Source organism: Tursiops truncatus, chromosome 11 (assembly GCF_011762595.2).
Source record: "Tursiops truncatus isolate mTurTru1 chromosome 11, mTurTru1.mat.Y, whole genome shotgun sequence".
NCBI lineage: Eukaryota > Metazoa > Chordata > Mammalia > Artiodactyla > Delphinidae > Tursiops > Tursiops truncatus.
The window spans coordinates 17665104-17673717 of NC_047044.1; the positions used below are offsets into that span (position 1 = coordinate 17665104).

At 43.2% G+C, this 8614-nt stretch overlaps 1 non-coding gene across 1 annotated transcript; it reads left to right on the top strand.

The window, feature by feature from the left end:
* The first annotated feature begins 6431 nt into the window (after window positions 1–6431).
* TRNAA-UGC (transfer RNA alanine (anticodon UGC)) lies at window positions 6432–6503 on the top strand. The gene has a single exon. It is a non-coding gene; the product is annotated as a tRNA-Ala (tRNA).
* Window positions 6504–8614: the final 2111 nt, after the last annotated feature.

The following is an 8614-nucleotide window of genomic DNA, read 5'->3' on the forward strand; positions in this document are numbered from 1 at the left end:
TCCAGCCATGCCCGGCACCTGCAGCCAGCTACCCGAGTGAGCCACACTCCCTCATACTTCCCTGCTCTTACTCATATTCTTACTCAGCACCTTGTGCTAGCAGGTAGCTATGAATATTTGATGAAGAAATAAATAAATGAATGTCTTTCCCACTTCTTTGTCTGGATACTGCCAGACTGAAACACGCTCAGGTTGCTGGTTTCTAAAGGCTCCGTGAAGCCACAATTTGCTCCTTTTGAGTCCCCTCCCAGGTGCAAGGCAGAGGCTTGTTGCAGCCTCTCAGTTTCAGAACGCGTTCACACACACACACACACACTCACACACACTCTACACATTGTGAGGGAGGGAAAAAACCCTCTGCAGACACAATGGGACCCAGAGAGGACTTTGATCAAACAGGCCTTGCTGAGTGCCCCTAGTCTACCACACCTAGTTCATGGTATACTTTAGTTTTCTATGGTGATAGTTGTTCTTCCTGAATAGGCCCTTTAGGCGGTTAAGGGCAGAAGATAGAAAGTTCTTCCTGAGGTTTTGTTTCTTAAAAATAATCAGCCCCAAATCATCCTCAAACCAAAGAGACACATTTGGGGGTGGAAAGTTTTGTTCCCCTACAAGGTGCTAAACTGACACTCTGTTTGGTGGTTATTTATGTGAGTGCCTAACCTGATTCTGGGGTCCTTAGAAGAGAAGATGGGTCTAGCACATAGGTGTTCAGGAAACAAGATGACTTAGGAAGCAAAGAATGAAAAAATGTGAAGGAAAGACAGCTGGGATTAAGGCAGAGAACTTACCATTTACTCCCAGCTGCTGTGCCAAGCTTTGTACTAACCAGCTTACATGCCTTCTTTCATTTAACCTACACAAAACAACCCATGAGTTGGCATCATAACTCCACATTCTTAAACATCTATAGAAGCTACAGTTTATTGCAAAAGCATGTCTTAGGATACAGAGGGACTTTAAAATCATTTAACTTAGTGTGCTAAAAGCAAGTGACAAGGGTTGACTTCTAAGAGCCTTCCGGGACAGACAGGTCCGAGTTCCCGTAGTTAGCATTTTCTAATGGCATTCCAGACAAGGCTAGATAAGGCACTGTAACTTTAAACTGTTCTTAAGTGAGCAGATTATAGCACAAATCCCAAGAGCAGCTCCATGTAGTTATTTTTTAAGTTAAAAAAAAAATCACCATTAAAAAAAGCTTCACTTTCCTTTCAAACCCAGATGCCTTACCCTTGTCAGGAAATAGAACGCCTTAGTTCTATTTAGTTGCTGGTCAATGGAAGAAGAGCCGCTCGCTGGCACTCACACCCCCCTCCCCCATTTCTCATCATGCAGCATTTGTTCTAGTGGTACATCTTGCATCTCTTGACTGGGTTCATGTTATTCCTCCTGCCTAAAATTATCTTACCTCCCTAAGGGCCTACTCCCTCAAAGCTCATCTGAAATGTCATCTCCTGTGGGAGGGCTTGCCTGATTTCTACCCTGTGTTTATCGCTCCTTCCCTCTTCTGTGTCCCCAAACACCTAAAAATAATTACAAATCATCTAAAGCCAAGAGAGTTTTGAGAAGGCAAAACCTTGCTTGATTTATCATGCCCTCCCAGAACCTGTTATATATTGTAAGTATGCAGAAAATGCTGGAAAAGACCCTCTGTTCCTGAGCTGTCATCTAAGGACACTATTAACAGGTCTATGAAGGTGTTCAATCAAGGGTCCTCTTGCACTAAACTACCATTCCTCAATAAGTCTTTCTCATACATACACACTGAGCTAGAACCACCTTCCTGACACCCAGATCTCTGTGCAATCCTCCAGTAGTTCTCTAGGAACCTCTAAATAAAATCCAAACTCCTCAATTGTACTGAGTTGGCAACGGCCACCCTTGTTAAACCTAGATGTCCACATATTCTGTACCCTACTTAACCAGAAAACATTGCTGGAGAAAACACAGAAATTAAAAGTAATTTCACTTTAGGGCTTCCCCGGTGGTGCAGTGGTGAAGAATCTGCCTGCCAATGAAGGGGACACAGGTTCAAGCCCTGGTCCAGGAGGATCCCACATGCTGCAGAGCGACTTAAGCCCGTGCACCACAACTACTGAGCCTGTGCTCTAGAGTCTGCAAGCCACAACTACTGAAGCCTGCGCCCCTAGAGCCTGTGCTCCTCAGCAAGAGAAGCCACCGCAAGGAGAAGCCTGCACGCCGCAAAGAAGAGTAGCCCCCGCTCGCCGAAACTAGAGAAAGCCCACGCACAGCAACGAAGACCAAACATAGCCAAAAATAAAAACAAATTAAATAAATAAATTAAAAAAAAAAAAGAAACAGCCAACGCAAGAGGGACACTCTGACTCTCCTTTCTGTCTCACTGAAAATAGGAAATAAGTCACTCATGTGAAATGTGCACTCCTTGCATCTAGAGGTAGAAGGACACCCTTAACACAAAAGACAGGGAATTGGGGCCAGGAAGCCTATATAAACAAACTCATTACTTCTTTAATATACTACCCCAAGCCCAAACTCTGCTGATAATCGTCACTAGTTGGGCACCCAAAACCTAAGTTTCTTTGTCCTGTCAATTCCTCACAAATGTATTGTTTCTTTGTCTAAAAAAGTATAAAAGCTGCCTGCTTTGGCCACTTCTTGGGTACCATTTCTATGGGATCTCCATGTGCATGAATTAAAATTTGTTTCTCTTTCTCCTGTTAATGTCTTGTGTCAATTTTATTATTGGTCCAGATATAAGAACTCAAGACAGGTAGACTGGGAAATTTCCCCCTCGCCAACACTCACCACCCAGTTCTACCAGGGTTAAGTCGGAACCCAATTCAGTTGCCCACCAACCTGAGAGGAATTCAGGATGGAAACAGGATGAAGCACTCCGTGCTTTAGATAAACAGGCCCTTAAATAGCCAGATGCGTATCTCAGGAAGAATTTTAATGACCCCAGATTCTTGCATCTTCTCATATTTAGCTAAGCACTTAAACTTGAGATATCTGTTCTTTGTGATTAGCAGTAATCTTTTACCAAGACGTATGCTTGACAGTGTGTATTTCCTAGCCAAAAAAAAAAAAAAAAAAATCATATATAAACGGGTCTCTCCCCTACTTCTTCGGAGCAACTCCTCAGAGTTAACTGAGTGCTGTCTCTGGGCTATAGTCCTCAATAAGACCCTGAATAAAACTTAAACTCACAACTTCTATGTTGTGTGTTTTTCTTTAAGTCGACAACACCTACACCTTGCCATTGGCTCATGACCTGCTTTCTACTTTAAGAAAAGAGAATCAACCAGAGAGAACTCCCACCTATTTCCCTTTTTTTTTTTTTCCGGCTGTGCCATATGGCATGCAGGATCTTAGTTCCCCCACCAGGGACAAACCCGTGCCCCCTGTATTGGGATCAAGGAGTCTTAATCACTGGACTGTCCAGGAAAGTCCCAAAGTCCCACCAACTTCCATCTCAACCACCAAGCTGCCATATTCCCCGCCTTCGCTCTTGATTTAATGAAGGCCAGCCTCTCCACTTGTGTGCGCATTTTCATCTTTTCTTGACTTCTCAACCTTCGATAACTTCACTCCTCCCATTAGCCTCCCTCTCTGGCATCATCAGTTTCTTGTTCTCTACCTGATCATTCCCATCATCATACAAGCACACTGTAATGTTCCCATTTTTTAAAGTCTCCCAAGATCCCATATGCCCAATTCCAGTAGTTACCACCCAACATCATTTCTCCCCTCACAGGGCGAAAAAAAAATTTTTTTGGAAAGGATTCTTTGTACCCTGAGAATAAAGTAGGGTAGGGAGGTCAGGAAAGATCTAAGTATATGGCACTCGAGCAGAGACCAGAGTGAGATGAAGGAGCAAGACTTAAGAGGGGGAAATCTTTCTAAGCAGAGGAAACAGGAAACAGCTCCCTAAGCTGGGAGCCTGCCCAATTTGTCCACAGATCTGCAAGGGAACCAATGTGTCTACAGCTCAGTGAGTGAGGAAGAAAGTGGTAGGTAGTGAGGTCAGAGGAGTAGCCAGGGGTCAGATCCCAAAGGCCATAGTCAGAAATTTGGATCTCATTCTTAATGTGATAAGAAGCCAAAGTGTCACAAGAGAGGAGAGGGAAATGATCTAGTTTGTATCCTTAAAGGATTGCTCTGCTGTGTGGAGGAGAGACTAAGGTAGGGACTCAGCGTGGAGGAACACAGACCAGTCAAGAAGTTACCGTGGTGGTCCAAGCTGAGATGATGAAGGTTTGGATTAGTGAGTTGAGAACATATATCTGAAGATAAACCTAATTAGTTTTACAGATGGATGGAATGAGGGGTGTAAAAGAAAGAAAAGAATCAATGACTCCAGGGTTTTGGCCTTGGCAACTGGGTAGATGGGAGCACTCCCTGATGAAAGGGGGGATACTCAGGGAGGAGGAGAAAAGATGGGAATGGGAGAGATGGAAAGCAATAGTTTGGGACAAATGCATAGTATGGTTTGAGAAACCTACTGTTATCCAAATGGAGATTTTGAGTAGGTAGCTGGTATGCAAATCTGGAATTCAGGGGAGAAGTCAGGGCTAGAAATAAAAATTGTTAGTCAAACAATAAACAATAAAAATTGTTAGTCAAATATAAAAGGTATTTAATGACATGGATATTGCATTGTAGATAATGTTGGGGTTTTCCAGAGAAACTGAGAGAGAGAGAGAGAGAGAGAGAGAGAGAGAGAGATTTTTTTTCTTTCTTTCTTTCTTTTTTCTGGCTGCGCAGCATGCAGAACTTCCCCAACCAGGGATAGAACCCATGCCGTCCCTGCATTGGAAGCACGGAGTCTTAGCCGCTGGACCACCAGGGAAGTTTGAAAGATTTATTTTGAGAGAATGACTCACAGCATTTGGTGGCTGGCAAGTCTGAAACCTACAGAACAGGTCAGCAAGCTGGAAATTCCAGCAGTCTTAATGTGGCAGTCTCGAGTCTGAAGGCAGTCTGGAGGCACAATTCTTTCCTCTGCAGGAGACCTCAATCTTTTCTCTTAAGGCCTTCAACTGATTGCAGGAAGCTCACTCACATTATGGAGAGTAATCTGCTCTACTCAAAAGTCTATTGATTTCAGTGTTAATCACATTAAAAAATACCTTCACAACTACATGTAGACTGGTGTCTGACCAAACAACTGGGTACCATAAAATCAGCCATCACATCATGCGACTAGATGAAATTACCTAGTAAGTTAATGCATTTAGAGAAATGAAGACAGTCCAGGACTGAGCCCTGGCAAAGTGCAAAGGAGAAGGGTCCAGCAAAGGAGGCTGAGAAGGGAGGTAGGAGGAAAACCAAGAGAATGTGCTAAATCAAAAGCCAAGGAAGACGTGCTCCGAAAAGGAGGAAGATCAATTATATCAGGTGCTGCTGAGAAAACCTGCAAGATAAGGACTGAATCATGGAAGTTATTGCTGACTTTACTGAAAATGATTGGGGGAAAGAAAGCCTAAGTACAGGCGGTTCAACAAGAAACAGAGGGCTTCCCTGGTGGCGCAGCGGTTGAGAGTCCGCCTGCCGATGCAGGGTACACGGGTTTGTGCCCCGATCTGGGAAGATACCACATGCCGCAGAGCGGCTGGGCCCGTGAGCCATGGCCGCTGAGCCTGCGCATCCAGAGCCTGTGCTCCGCAATGGGAAAGGCCACAACAGTGAGAGGCCCGCGTACCGGTAAAAAAAAAACAACAAGAAGAAACAGAAAAAAGGGACAAGGAGATAGTAAGTATAGCCAACTCTTCCAAGGAGTTTTGCTATAAAAGCAGAAAACAATGGGATTTTGTCTAAGAAGGAAGTTATTATAGCATGTTTCAATGCTGAAGAATTAATCTAGTAGAGGAAATTTGGTGATTTCCAAAGAGGAAAGGAGCAAGATGAGATCTGTAAATTACAGAGGCAAAGTACTTTGACTATATACATCTATTATGCAGCAGACTTAAGTCAAATCTAGGTTCCATCACTGATTAGACAGTCAAATTACTAAGCCTCTCAGCTTTCTCATCCTCTTTCTACAAGGTCCTCTGTGGTCCTTCTACCTCTTTATCTCACCCAAACCTTCCCTCCGTCTCTATGCCCCAGCCATTAGCCTTTTTTCAATCCCTTTAATTAATCTAACCACAGGCTTTGCTAACTCCCAATCACTCAACACGTCTTAGTTCAAACATGTCTCAGTCACATAAGCCAAATCCCCCTATGAAATGCTCTTGTGTTACCATGTATTCTTTCTGATTAGTACCTACCACAATTGCAGTTATATTTTTAAGTATGGTTATTTGATCAATGTCAGCCTCCCCCTCTAGAACAGCTTAGTTCAACAGAACTTTCCATGATGATGCAAATATTCTATATTAGCACTGTCCAACCCAATAGCCTCTAACCACATGTAGTTATTGAGCAAATAAAACATAACTAGAGCATATGGGGATGTAGCTCAGTGGTAGAGCGCATGCTTTGCATGTATGAGGTCCTGGGTTCAATCCCCAGCATCTCCATCTGATTTCTCCTTGTTTAATCCTTGGAAAATATGGCTAGTGCAAGTGCTGATCTGAGTTTTAAACTTTATTTATATTTAATTAATTTAAATGTAAATAGCTACATGTGGGCAGGGATCAGGATTATTTATGTTCACCACAGTGTTCCCAGCACTTAATATAGTGCCCACACTTAGTAATTGCTCAAAAAATGTTTGTCGAAAGATTCAATCTGTACAGTGGGGATATTACTAGTTAACATGTAGATTTCATATTTTTCTAAGAGGAAAGGAAAAAGAGTCTTTACATAGTAACTGTCAAAGATTCTCAGTCCTCTTATAAAGGTGAATCTGACCTTCAAAAATTTGATCAATCCCAGAGGGTGGCTGAGAACATATTGGGTATCTGAATAAAATAACACCTGTAATATGCCTAGGAGTGTGCCTAGAACATGTGGTGGTCCATCAACTTCACAGAGGGCAAGCAAATAATGGTGTAGGGAAATTGGGGAAGCAGGTGATATTTGAACCATACCTGGAGGAATAATAAAGGTAGTAGTAATGGGAGTGGGAGTAATACCTAAGAATTTTTCAGTGCTTACCACATGCCAGGCATAAACTTGGGTCTTTACATGGCTAATTTAATCCTCACAATAATGCAATGAGTAAGATACCATTATTTCCCCCATTTTACAGATATCTGAAAAAAACCTGAGCTATAAAGAGGAAAATTATCTTCCCATGGTCACCTAGCTAATAACTGGCAGAACCGAGACTGATGCCCAGCCCTTGGCTATTACCACGATGCTGTTCAACTCTTTTTTCTTTTCTTTTCTTTTTTTTTTTTTTCGGTATGTGGACCTCTCACTGTTGTGGCCTCTCCCATTGCGGAGCACAGGCTCCGGACGCGCAGGCTCAGTGGCCATGGCTCACGGGCCCAGCCGCTCCACGGCATGTGGGATCTTCCCGGACCGGGGCACGAACCCATGTCCCCTGCATCGGCAGGCAGACTCTCAACCGCTGCACCACCAGGGAAGCCCCTGTTCAACTCTTAAACAGAATTTTTCTAAGCAGAGGGAGCAATAGGTACAAAGACACAGTAGTAGGAAAGAAATGGTGTGTTTTTGCATGACATGCAGAAACATAAGGGGAGATGAAACTATAAATATATGCTGGATTCAGTTTGGGGTTCCCAAGGCAGCTAAGTGTATGGCTCTTTCCCCTACATTCTCAGTTAATTTTTAAAATCATCCAAGTATTACACCCATATTATAAAATTAGAAACAGAAATTCCAGGAAGTTAAGAATTTTGCCAAAGCTCACAAAGCAGGTGTGTTGGAGATGGGATATAAATCTAGGTGTGCCTATCTCCAAATCTATTGTTTGTCTTACTACTCAATAATGTATAGTGAGGTAAGGGCTAAAAAAAAAGGCAAAAGGAACATGCTCTAGGGCCAAAAAAAAAAAAAAAAAGATTAATTTTCTGACAAGAGCCAGGTCAGAATTCATCCATGAAGCATCTACCCGAAATCCTGCTTGGGGCACCAAGATCTCTGTGAAGCCTTCTCTGATCAAACAGAATTAGTTACTCCTTTATTTCTTATGTCAAGCTACAGAAAAGCTGTCTGTTTACATGTCTGCCACTCTCAGAACTGTCACTTAGTGAGCAGCTCTGTGCCAGGAGCTTTACATGTTCTCATTAATCCTCTTACTCACCCTTTGGGATACATATTATCATCTCCATTTGCAGATGAGTAAACCAAGGATAAGAGAGTGGCCAAAGTTCTGAGAGCTAGTCCAGGACTTATGTCCTCATGCTCTTTCCTCTCCACCACAGTCATTTTCACTCTGGGGGCTGGTTTTTGCACCCCCCCGTACTTGGCACAGTGCCTTCCCCATAGTAGGCAGGTTTGAATTCAACTGGCAGGATAGCAGGCTTTCGAATGTTCATGAAGTAAGGAGAAGAGAGTCTAAGGTGTCCTGGTAAACCAGCTTTGGGTGGCAGTTGCGGGGAGAAGCCCTCACTTGTAGCATCTGCCAGTTTCCGTGGTATAAATACCCCCACTTTGGCTGATTTCAAGCTACAAACCTGCCTGCAATATTCCCGAACGTTTAACCATGGCTCTCTTGTGC